We start from the raw sequence: 13,292 nt of genomic DNA, 5'->3' as shown, positions 1-13,292 counted from the left end.
ATATATGATCCTATATTATTTAGGTTCATATATATATACAATTTTGGAACTGATATAAATGCATATACTTATTTCGAGAATAGGTTTTATTAGGACTGTAGCTTCTTATTGAGCAACTCACTGAGGGTAGAGATACTTATTTATTTATAATGGATAGCCAACAGTAGATACATTAAAACTTTTTGGAATAAGTCACATAGTAAATGTTCAACTATTTACAGGTTATGCACAGCATGCAAAAAGTTATTCCTATAAATTATTTACAGTTAATTATTAGTCTGTTAATATAAACCTTTAAAAGTATAAATATTTAAAGCTAAGTTACAATTAATAATTTAACTTAATCAATTATTTAGAAACAAAACAAGAATGAATTAAATCGGATTAAAATTATTAATATTCATGTCTTAAAAATAATAAATGAAATTAAACTTAAACTTAACTAACTAAAATGCAAGTCAGGTTAATACGATACGGGTTTAACCGTGCCGGTTTCGGAACATAGCAATTCTGCTTGGGGCAGAAATAAGCATGGCATCAGTACTTACCTCCATATACCATACCGTCACAAAAAGCTACACTAATATTCGTTCCTGAAGGAATTCCTGCTTTTGGATTTACAAACGGTACTTTTAGATTTTTTTAAATAAAATTCATCACCTTTGACTTACGCAAGAATACCTGGTAGGTATAAAGTTTCGTATGTTTTTTTTTTTAAATAAAATCTTTTAAAATTTAAATATTTTTTATTGATCATGTCACAATAAAACTTATAAGTGAGCTAAACTTCTGTATTCTATTGTATATCTTCTGATTTAGTCGGTGCGACGTCGCGTGGTAACCGATTAGGGGTATGACTACCATACTCCATAACAGGTTGGCCCCCTACCATCTTCAAGGACAAGTTCAAGGACCCGCAAAAAGAAATTAAAACAAGAGAAAAGCATTTTCACACAGACAAATTTCTTAAAACCTTTCCTCTAACAACTAGATACTTATCTACGTGACGTCACGGTTTTGCAAAATTATCAACAAAACAATTATTATTATGTTATTTCTGTTTATTCTGCAATTCCCGAGATCTAAAATTAGACAGTTTACTCAGTAACGCCCAAGTATTTGTTTGTTTAACAGCTAAATATGTGCATAGCTGTAGATGAGGTATTTGTTTTATTTACAGTTCTAATGAGCTGATACTATATATGTGCATACTCTAGCTTCCTTATTTCTATTTCACATAACGGAAGAGTTCTCCTACTAATGTGAAAGTGTGGATGTTTGTTACCCACTCACGGTAAAACGTCTGAACGGATTTGAATGAAATTTGGCATGCATGTAGTCTTTGACGTGGAAAAGAACATAGGCTACCTTTTATCCCGATTCCTTACGAAGTTTCTAAGGGAAAATTAATAATTGTTTACGAGCTAAACCGCGGGCAGACATCTTTGGAATTTGGTATACATGTCACCTATGCTATGGAAAAGGACATGTACTTTCTATACCGATCTCTCAAACAGTTCCCGTGGTAGGATTAAAAATTGTTAACGACTCAATTCTGAAGTCCACGCAGAAGTCGCGGGCATAAGCTATTAATATTAGAAATACGAAAGTGTGGATGTTTGCAACTAAATCACGCAAAAACGGCTGAACGGTTGTTGATGAAATTTGTCATGAATGTAGCCTTTGACATGGAAAAGAACAAAGGCTACCGTTTATTCCGATCCCTTAAGTAGTTCCCGAGGGAAAATTTAAAATTGTTTACGAGCTACGCCGCGTTCAGATCGCTTCGAAATTTGGTATGCATATCAGACATGTACTTTCTATACCGATCTCTCAAAGAGTTCTCAAAGAGAGAACATTTTTAACGAACCTCATTCTAAAGTCCACGCAGGCGAAGTCGCGGGCGGAACCTAGTTTATAAATAAAAACAACCCTTTTACCGTCAACCTTCGAGGTATCGCAAAGATCCGCATCGTTACGTAGAATCGTTTTTCTTCTTAAATTATCAAACGCACCGCAATGCCATTTGGCTTCTTTTTGCCCCATCTCCTTACACTTAAAATCAACAGTGAATAGGGTAGCATCTACAGGTAATCGCGCTCTATCTAAGCACTACTGATGACGATGATGACTGTAGCATAAATATACTATGCTAGTATAATATCTAAGATAGCGCTAACCATTCGTAAATTTTCCATGAACATACTTATATTATGTGGAAATAAGAAAACCATTCACGTATCAAGTTTTGAAATCTATATCTACGAGTTTCACTGGTTGCAACATTGTTGCTTTTGAATGGCAGCTGTTCGAAACAGATAGGAGTCATTCAATAGTAAAGATTTCATCTAGTAATGTCCATGTAAGGTCCACGTACTAGAGACAATAACAAAGTAACGTTTGGCTCTACGTTTTATGGTCCACTGGGCTGCAACTGACTTAGTGTTTATATCCTCATTGCAACTGACAAGTATGTCAGTAAGTCTGAAGTCAGGTAAAAACTACTCAAAATCTATACTTTTATTACTGTTAATGTCTGTTTTTATTGTTTAGCGACTGCACCGATTAATGCGAACGTAGATGTATGTTTGTAAGTTACTTCAATTCGGATTAGCGACTGCATTTCATTAAAATCGTTTAATGAAATTAAATACAGATATAGTTTGGATAGGAAATTTTTTATTTGTTTGGTTGTGCAGAAGAATCCCGAAAAGCAACCAAATAAAGTTTCAACAGGAAACATCCCTGGCTTCACAGGTTAACCAATCTTGGAGGAATTTTGCAATTTGCGAGAATACTTTGTAGTAGGCAGGAAGCGGACGCATGTCGGCAAGAAAGAGCGTCATGCCGTTTTTCGTGACGGCATACGGGTCGTCGCCCCAATAACATTTCAAACCGACACAATTGGCGATCATGTCGCGGGCAGTATCAATCGCTCAATAAAATCGAATTAACGCAGCATTTATTTTTGTCTGGTGGAGAGCTTCTACCGTGGCTAGTAACCATCCTACCGACAATGACTTCCGGTTACGCGTTTAGCGTTCCAGTACGATTAGGGGGGTGGGGATTTGATAGTTATTTCATACCCCTAACAGGTCTGCGCGTTACCATCTAAGACTGCATCTTTTCTTACCAGTAGGTTAGATTGTAGTCAAAGTCTGAATTATAGTGGAATAAATAAAAAACCTTCAACGATGAAGGAAAACATCGTGAGGAAACCTGCATGCCTGAGAGTTCTACATAATGTTCTCAAAGGTGTGTGGAGTCTACCAATCCACTCTGGGCCAGCGTGGTGGACTGCGGCCTTAACCCCTTTACGCCGTCGCCATGCGTATTGTTTTCTTTGGGCAAGACAACTCTAATACGTAGTGCATACTGACTCAATGAGTTGAACTATATCTAATCTCGTGTAATCAAATAATCACGAAGAGTCCACAGCATCCGCTATATCCGATCTATTGGATATATTATTCTACATCAGTATTTTTTCAGTGGTGAAGTGGTTACGTTCGGAGTACATACAAGTATAATAAAACACGATTTTGTGTTGTTATGTGTTATAGCGAAATTCCAGCGGTAATTCCACAGACACTTTCTGATAACTGATAAGTAAGTATTCCACACAAAAACCGTTTGTTTTAAAATAACTAATATAAGCATTTTCTAAAAAAAAGTCTTCATTCTCTATTCTAACCCTATGGCTCACTAATAAAACCCTTAGGGCACCTCTGCCTTTAAAAGGGACCTAGGTAGGTACTAGAAAAATGATTGTAAATTTTGATGTTGGAAAAGACCAAATACTGAGTTTCTTGCCGGCTCTTTTCAGAAGAATCTACTTTCCTAACCGGTGGTAAAGTCACCACAAACAAACATACTTGACGTTTCAAAAGTATTAACATATGCTACTCTGTCTGCTCTCCTACCGCCGATGCCAAAATTAGTAAATTTTTAGCCTCTTATATCAGTCTTATAGTGACTGTAGCGCCATCTAGTATGACACATTGCAGTTTCGATCTACTTTTTCTAAGGTTTGTGGATGATTGCAAGCGTTTCAGATGTGGTCACTATGGGGAATGTTTAAAATGTCATAGACAGCTTGTAAATGGCTAAATGCCAACGAAGACTGATGACAAGCGTCATAAAAGGTGGCGAGTTTCGTTGATCCGCAGAGACGGAGAGGAGAGGGAGAAAGTGAGAGGGTCAGTGCAGGAGTTGTCAAGGTTAATCCTGGAAGAATTAACTTGAATAAGAGCACCTGGGAAATCAGAGAAAGAACTATAATAGAACAGAGCGGATCGGATTCGAACATCATTCTCATTTTTAAGACGGCCGATTGTCGCGGTGAACAGTAACCCTTCTTTCTGAGTCCAAGGCTGTGGGTTCGATTCCCACAACTAGGAAATGTTTTGTATGATGAACACGAATTTCTTTCAGTGATGGGTGTTTATATATATATATTATAAGTATTTATATAAATTATCCATATATTATACTTCTTTGGCGTAACATGCTAAAAATCTTTTCAAAAATTTTATCTTACGCCTTATTCTTCGTTTGTAGAGAAAACGACACTTACAATAAAATAAAGTATTTGATACATTGTAAGTTTTATTATAACGCCTCTAGTTATCTCATCATCGGATCACCAAGTTTCACTAAATTTGAGATTTTTGTACACTTGAGTCCGCAGTCTTTGAAAATTGAAAGTATACATTGATAAACCTTATATCTAACTACAGGGTGCCGGTTTTTTGTGACCGTGTACATCGTAAAAAGTGAGCTGACGGACGATTTATTGCCCTCTCATTCGGTTTCGCAACTACCTTCATCCTGTTGAAATCGTGTAAAGCGCGCATGCGCATTTTTGCATGTTACATCGTATTATTTCACTACCATGTTTTTTTCCTAACGCCGCTAAATAAGTATAACTTCAAAAGAAAAATAAAAAGTTTACACCGACTGCCCTCCGGATGTCAATTGAAAATGACACCACACATGATGAATGTGAGATTACCTTGATATTCATAAATGGTAGTCTTGTAAAAAGTGGGTTTTACTACCACTGTCGCTCATGTCTGATCCACGGAAATGTGATGCAATATTATGGTGTTAACTAGATTATACCTAATTATTTATTACTCCATGGTTAACATTATATGGTCATCGTGAACAAAGAATTAGTCAGTATTCCGAAAAACTCTGTACAAGAAGGCAGGGTTTTTGTAGTGCTAAATATTACCTAAAGAATAACTCTTTGTCTTTATTTTATGAAAGTTTTAAGAGAATATCAAAAGGCGTAAAAGTGAGTGATTTCATCTACACTTTAAAAAAATTGTTTTGTGGTATATTTTGTTTGTTAGAGTTCAGTACCTTTAGAGGAAAAAATACCCTTGGGGGCTCCGCTTATAAGATAAATTTCAGTACAAGCTAGCCTTTGACCAATCTATTGTACCACTATATGTTTGACCAATATAATTGATAATTCAGTCTAAGATGGTAGCGAACCTGTTGGGGAGTATTATAGTTATACCCCTAATCGTTTTGTACGCGACATCGCACCACAACACTAAATCGCTTAGCGGCACGTCTTTGTCGGTAGGGTGTTAACTAGCCACGACCAAAGCCTCCCATGAAGACTCGCAGACAAGAGAAAATTCAGAAATTATAAATGGTTTCTATGATATAAGTAGTATATACTTCGTTTTTGATCAATCTTTTGTAAAACGTTGAGTTTAAATACTGCGATGGGCGGTTAGCCAAATAAAAAAAACATTAAACGAAGAACCTCCAACTTTTTCAAAAGTCAGTTATTAGGCCGTACGTAATAAACAAATAGTGTTATCGCATCGCGATTGTCGACCCCCCACGTTAGAGCAGCGCAAACAAACAAATAAACAAACACAGAGGCATCTGCGTACGCGAACCTCACGTTATCAGCGAGGTGACATCGCGGCGGAAGATTCCGCTATTTATTTATTCACAACTTTCGGTAATTCGCACGTGACTATGGCCTAGTGGTGAAATTCTAAATTTATTTATTTCAAGTAGGTGATAAACGAATAAGACACCGGGAGGTATCTTTGCATCGTTCGAGTCCATGTAGGACCGAGGTGCATCGATAATGCAGTCGTATTTATATAAAAAAAACCACCAACTAAACGTGATGAATATCAAAAGTTTAATTATTTACCCACTTTATAAATTTACTGTAACATAGGCTTACCTTTATGAAGTTACTAACGTAACAACAGTGGCGTGCATAGAGGGTATACACAAGGTATACAGATGATATATAATGAAGAAAATATTCAGGAAGAGTTTAAAAAAACTTAAGGCTAGACACTGTAAGTTTTAATGATTCCTTACAACATGATTGCTGAGGTAATTCTTGACCTACCAATACATACAAGCGGCTTTAAATAATGTGTAAAAACACATCTTATACAGCGAGGTTACTATACATTTGATGAATTCCTTAATGACAAGGTAGATTGGAAGCAGCCGGCCTCGCTCATCTCCCGTAAGATAGAAAAATTATTGTAAATGTTGATGTTGGAAAAGAGCAACTACTGAGTTTCTTGCCGGCTCTTCTCGGTAGAATCTGCTTTCCCAACCGGTGGTAGAGTCACTACAAACATACATAAGTATTTATAACTGGTACTGGAGATTTTCTTAATTTTATATCATTTGCATACCCTGTGCATACCCTCTATACACGCCACTGCGTAACAGACGACAGGATAAGTCCGACGACCTCCCTGGCACAACGGTGAGCGCTTTGAATTTCAGTACGAGGTCCCGGGTTCGTTTCCCGGGTACTATTCAATTTGGAAATTTATAATCTCTGAATTTTCTCTGGTCTAGTTTTGGTCGTGGCTAGTTACCACCCTACTGACAAAGACGTGCCGCTAAGTGATTTAGTGTTCCGGCGAGATGTCGCGTAGGAACCGATAGGCGTATTTGTTTTATATAACTGATATACCCCTAACAGGTTGGTTTTCTACCAAATTATGTATATTTCTTGTATCTCTGTTTGTACGATTATCTCTGTACTGTATTCTATTTGAATCAGTTATTTTATCTTTCATTTAATTTCATTTTGACGACCTCCTTAGCGCAACGGTGAGTGTTGTAAATTTAAGACAAACATTTTCCAGTTGTGGGAATCGATCCCACGGCCTTTGACTCAGAAAGCAGGGTCGCTGCCCACTGCGCCAATCGGCCGTCAAATAATATAAACTCGCAATGATTCCTTGATTACGACCCTATCGTACGAGTCTCTTTGACGACCACCCTAGAGCGTAGTGCTGAGCGCTGTAGTTTATAAAGGCGGAGGTAACAGGTTCGATACACGGCAGGAGCAATTTGAAAATTTATAATTTCCGAATTTTGGTCTCTGGTCTGGTGGGCAGCTTTGGCCGTGGCTAGTTACTACTCTACTAACAAAGACGTGCCGCTAAGCGATTTAGTGATCCGTTTCTATGTCGCGTAGGAACCGATTGGGGGTATGACTACCATACTCCTTAACAGGTTAGTCCGCTACCATCTTAGACTGCGTCTTGTAGTGGAATAAATAACTGAAAAATTAACGTCGTTGGTCCCGGTTATTATCACAAAAATGTGATATTAATCGGTAAAACCCACCAACCCGTATTGGAGCAGCATTGTGCTTGACGGCACATCTTTGTCGGACGTGTGATAACTAGCCACGGCCGAAGCCTAACAGACCTAACCAAAGATAGTTCAGATATTAAAAATTCCCAGATAGCCCCTGCCGTGTATCGAACCTGTTACCTCCGCCTTTATAAACTACAGCGCTCAGCACTACGCTCTAGGGTGGTCGTCAAAGAGACTCGTACGATAGAGTCGTAATCAAGGAATCATTGCGAGTTTATATTATTTGACGGCCGATTGGCGCAGTGGGCAGCGACCCTGCTTTCTGAGTCAAAGGCCGTGGGTTCGATTCCCACAACTGGAAAATGTTTGTGTGATGAACAGGAATGTTTTTCAGTTTCTGGGTGTTTATATATATTTTATGAGTTATTTATGTATATTATTCATTGAAAAAATATTCATCAGTCATCTTAGCATCCATAACACAAGCTACGCTTACTTTGGGGCTAGATGGCGATGTGTGTATTGTTGTAGTATATTTATTTATTATTTATTATAATAATATTAGCGGAATATTTTTATTGCAATTCATCATCGGCGACAAATGAATGTCTATATCACACGTTATCGAGAACAAATTACTTTTTATTGATTAATTCAGGGGTCCGTGGTAAAATGTGCGTTCCGTTCAGGACCACACAAGTTTATGAGAGCATCATAGAACGAATAATATTTACGCCGTACTTACGCTAATGCGATCGCCTGCAGCTTTAGCTTTAGCTTTTGGAAGACATACCTGATTCCCGTTACCGTTACCAAAGGACAGCGAATAAATAAGGAATAAAAAGTTTTATAGTTGTAGAGCTTTAAGAAGAAGAAGAAACACTTTATTGCCCGTATAACATACAGGAAAAGAAACAGTAAGGAGTATACAGTACACAATGTAGACATGCAAAGGCGGCCTTATTGCTGCAAGCAATCTCTTACAGGCAACCTTTGTAGATAGGACTTACAGCAAGAGAACGGGATAGTGCCAAGAGTGTTGATAGATATACATAAATACCAAAATGTAAAGATACAAATACATATATAATTTAAATAATTATACGTAATATATATAAATATATAACTAACATAATATTTATAAGAAGATTTTACCACACAAATAAAAAAAAAATATAAAGAATCTACTTCAAATTCCATCACTCAAAGTGAGGTAGTAGTCCTTCAGACGACTCTTAAATATCGGAAGGGAACTACATCCACGTGGATTTCTTTTAAGCGTCAGAGCTTGTCCGTGGAAGTATGAAAAAGTACATAAAAATAAAAGTATAACAAACCAGCGTATACAATTTGGCGGCCTTATCGCATCATTGCGATTTCTTCCAGGCAACCAATGGCGAATAAAAACAAATACGGAAAAAAGGGAGGTTGTGCAAATGTACATATACCCGTAGAAAAATATTTTATTACTTAAATATATTTATAACAATATTTGTAACTAAATACAAATAAATAAGGCCTAACTTATTGCTTAAAAATTATTAATAATTAAGGCCTAAATTATGTGCAATAACTCATACCTTCTATCAGGAAGAGATCCAAAAGCTATACCACAAAATCGCAAGATTTTAGGTTAGTTTTTATTTCAACCATTTTAAATTAATTTAATATATTTTGCATCATTTGATGAAGAAAACTGTACCTTAGATAAATTATGTAAAATTGGTATTTGTAAGGTTTTCGCCACTATGAATTAAATATATATATGCATTATTATTATAATTATTATTTCTGACGCAAAGCAGCATTCCTGTGTACTATGAATGGGTATGAAGGGCGCGGTTACCGGTGTAATTACGGACACATGGGGCTAAACACTGACACCGAGCGCAGAACGGTGATAGTCCGGTGATACCCCATGGGTAAGGCTTTGGCCACCCTTTTGGGGGGACCGAGGACCCGGCACGCTCCTCAAACTATTCCAAGTGTTGTGCGTTCTTCAAACAACGGCCAATTGGCGCAGTTTGCAGCAACCCTGCTTTCTGAGTCAAGGGCCGTGGGTTCGATTCCCACAACTGGAAAATGTTTGTGTGATGAGCATGAATGTTTGTCAGTGTCTGGGTGTTTATATGTATATTCTATGTATTTATGTATATTATTCATTAAAAAAAAATATTCATCAGTCATCTTAGTACCCATAACACAAGCTACGCTTACTTTGGGGCTAGATGGCGGTGTGTGTATTGTCCTAGTATATTTATTTATTTATTTATTTATTTAACTAAATATCACTTGCTTTAACGGTGAAGGAAATTGTCTTGCCTTCGCGCTCCCCACAATGTACTCAAGTGCGTGTAAACTGACCCGTACTCTGTATTAGGTTGGAAATGGGTTGATGACGATGAAGCTTAACACCTACACCTAATACCCGCAAAATAGTAACATTATCAGTGACACGTGTAACCAGTGCCTGATTAAGCAACAGCGGGCACGGGGCCCGTAGCAAATTCTTTAGAAGAGCCCTTGATCTGCTATGGGTTCTTAAGTATAAAGTAGTAAAAATACAATTCCATACTCAATACGTATCTTAAAGACGAATAAACGTATCTTAAATACGTATCTTATATACAATACGTAGCTGCTATCTACAGGTTACAATTTTGTAGGTTATTAATAGTGTAGTAAATTTCTATAGGCGATGTTTGTGTGCGTGGTCGTGAGCGTGTGCGTGTGCGTGTCTGTCAGTCAGTCAGGCAGATATGAGTGGTATTAAATATGCGGGGCCCTCTTTCGCGCGGGGCCCGTAGGAATTGCTACTATTGGTACGCGGTTAATCCGGCACTGCGAGTAACCCAAAAAACTGCACCTCGTCTACGGAACCATTATAGCAATAAATTAGTCACGCCTAATTTACTGCTGTAGATACAGATAATTAATTTCGCTCAACTCAATAATCAATAACGCAAATCTTTTCATATGCAGCATTTATTAACTAATTCATACCGCAACTTTGTCCGCGCAGACGAACGACATAATTTGCATAAAAGGCACTAGGGATATGCATATGAGGCGTACTAAACTTGCATAAAAGACACTAGGGGCATGTGTACGAGGCGTACTAAAGTTGCATAAAAGACACTAGGGGCATGTATACGAGGCGTACTAAACTTGCATAAAAGACACTAGGAGCATGTATACGAGGCGTACTAAACTTGCATAAAAGACACTAGGGGCATGTTTACGAGGCGTTCTAAACTTGCATAAAAGACACTAGGAGCATGTATACGAGGCCTACTAAACTTGCATAAAAGACACTAGGGACATGTATACGAGGTGTACTAAACTTGCATAAAAGAAACTAGCGACTTGAAAAGGAGACGTACTAAACTTGCATAAAAGACACTAGGGATATACATATGAGGCGTACTAAACTTGAATAAAATACACTAGGGATATGCATACGAGGCCTACTAAACTTGCATAAAAGACACTAGGGACATGTATACGAGGTGTACTAAACTTGCATAAAAGACACTAGCGACCTGAATAGGAGACGTACTAAACTTGCATAAAAGACACTAGGGATATACATATGAGGCGTACTAAACTTGAATAAAAGTCACTAGGGATATGCATACGAGGCGCACTAAACTTGCATAAAAGATACTAGGGACATGTATACGAGGCGTACTAAAATACATTAGGGGGTTTTGCGACAATAAAACCGAGTAAAACTCGATACTCGGTTACTCGCCGAAACATTTACTTGGTACATCTCTACTTTAAACGCATACGCCTCATCTATTTCTGGCAATCGTTTGTAGCACATGTTATTTTTAGGTGTTAATTAGTTACGGTGCGAAGTCTCCCACAGACTGAAATAAACTATAAATTCCTCCGAGCTTCAGGTGAAGGCACCTAATGATGTACAACTTGAACCATGTAGCAAGCTCAAGATCAGTCATGGAGGCGTTGCAGTCTGCAGCCATTTAGGAAGGATCTGGTCATCTTGATACTTGAGGCAAGATGCCATAGCTAACGTGCCAAGGTCGCCTGTAAAATGGTATTCTAGAAGATATATAACTGAGTGTGCTCATGAACTGGTCGGTATTGTTCCACCCTCACTTTTCTACTGACAAACCGCAACCGCAACGAAAGAGGCTGCACCGTTATGCGGTTAATACCATAAGTGCGTTGGTACGAGGGGCTAACTTCCTCGTTTAAAATACATACCGCAAAGATCTGAAATGTCCTTCCGGCTTCCCTTGTCCCCGCCTCCTATAAAAAGGTTCCTTTAAACATTTTATTTAAATAAATTGCAGCGGTGATAGCCGAGTGGTTAGGGCCTCGACTCCACTTTCGGGGGGCCGAGTTCGAAACCCAGCACGCACCACCAACTTTTCTTAGCTATTTGTTTTTTAAGTTATGAAAATATTACTTGCTTCAACAGTGAAGGAAAACATCGTGAGGAAACCTGCTTGCATACTCGTGCGCTGACTAAATCGAAGTGCATAAATACAAAACATACTGTTATATTGCGATGAAGCGGTGATAGCGCAGTGGGTAGGAGCTCGACTTCACATTCGGGGGCCGAGTTCGAAACCCAGCACGCACCTTTAACATTTCTAAGTTATGTGCGTTTTAAGTAATTAAAATATCACTTGCTTCAAAGGTGAGGGAAATCATCGTGAGGAAACCTGTATGCCTGATAGTTGTACATATTGTTCTCAAAGGTGTGTGGAGTCCACCAATCCGCACTGGGCGGGCGTGGTGGACTACGTCCTTAACCCCATATCATTGTGGGAGGAGACACGTGCCCTGTAATGGGCCGCGAATGGATATGATGATCATGATAAAAAAAAAATTTTGCAGTACAGACGTTATCAGAAAAAGAAAAAAAGGTTGTCAAGGAATGGAAAAACACTTTTACCTAACACTTTTAACCGTAGCCGTGAGTAAAAATTGCAAATAACATACTCAAAAAAACATAAAAATTAGAAAAGCCGACTTTAAGTATATTTTGCACTTTATACAAACACGCCAGTTTTCTCCTTTTGCTATAGATATGCCCAGTGAGATACTTTAAACAGGGTCATGGCCTTAGGGAAAGGAGAGAGTGGGAGGTCTGCTAGGAAATTGTAGATATTTATTATTGTTTACTTACAAATCATTTGCGAGTGAGAGTTAAAATCACGCACACCCTTCGGATTTGAGTTGTGTTGTTGTCATATTTAACCAAACATATAAAAAAGGTATGGTTAATATTATTGTGTTATTGGTAATTTACGTGTTCTTTAGTTACTAACACTTTACGCTGTATATTTTAAACTTACATATTCCTTAACATAAAGAGTTAAAGCATATGAATGTATCGTCGTAGGCGTGTTATATTGTCTACACTGCAAAGGTTCAACATTGCACGTAATGTGCTAATTTCATAATGTACCTACTTTTAATAATTCGGCTGTTGTATTTGGCTTAGGGCTTGAGGTTTTCCTTCACCGTCGAGCTACTTCCTAGCCACTGTTCTATCACCGCTTCATCGCAAAAAAACAGTATTTTTTGTATTTTTGCACTTTTTTTAAGTCAGCGCACGTGGATAAAGCTTCTCAGTAGAGCTTTTTAAGCTTACTTTATAAATAGCGTAAGTGTACCGCTGAGATATTAATAAAACT

Source organism: Pararge aegeria, chromosome 10 (genome assembly GCF_905163445.1).
Source record: "Pararge aegeria chromosome 10, ilParAegt1.1, whole genome shotgun sequence".
Lineage (NCBI taxonomy): Eukaryota > Metazoa > Arthropoda > Insecta > Lepidoptera > Nymphalidae > Pararge > Pararge aegeria.
This window is presented reverse-complemented; position numbering follows the sequence as displayed.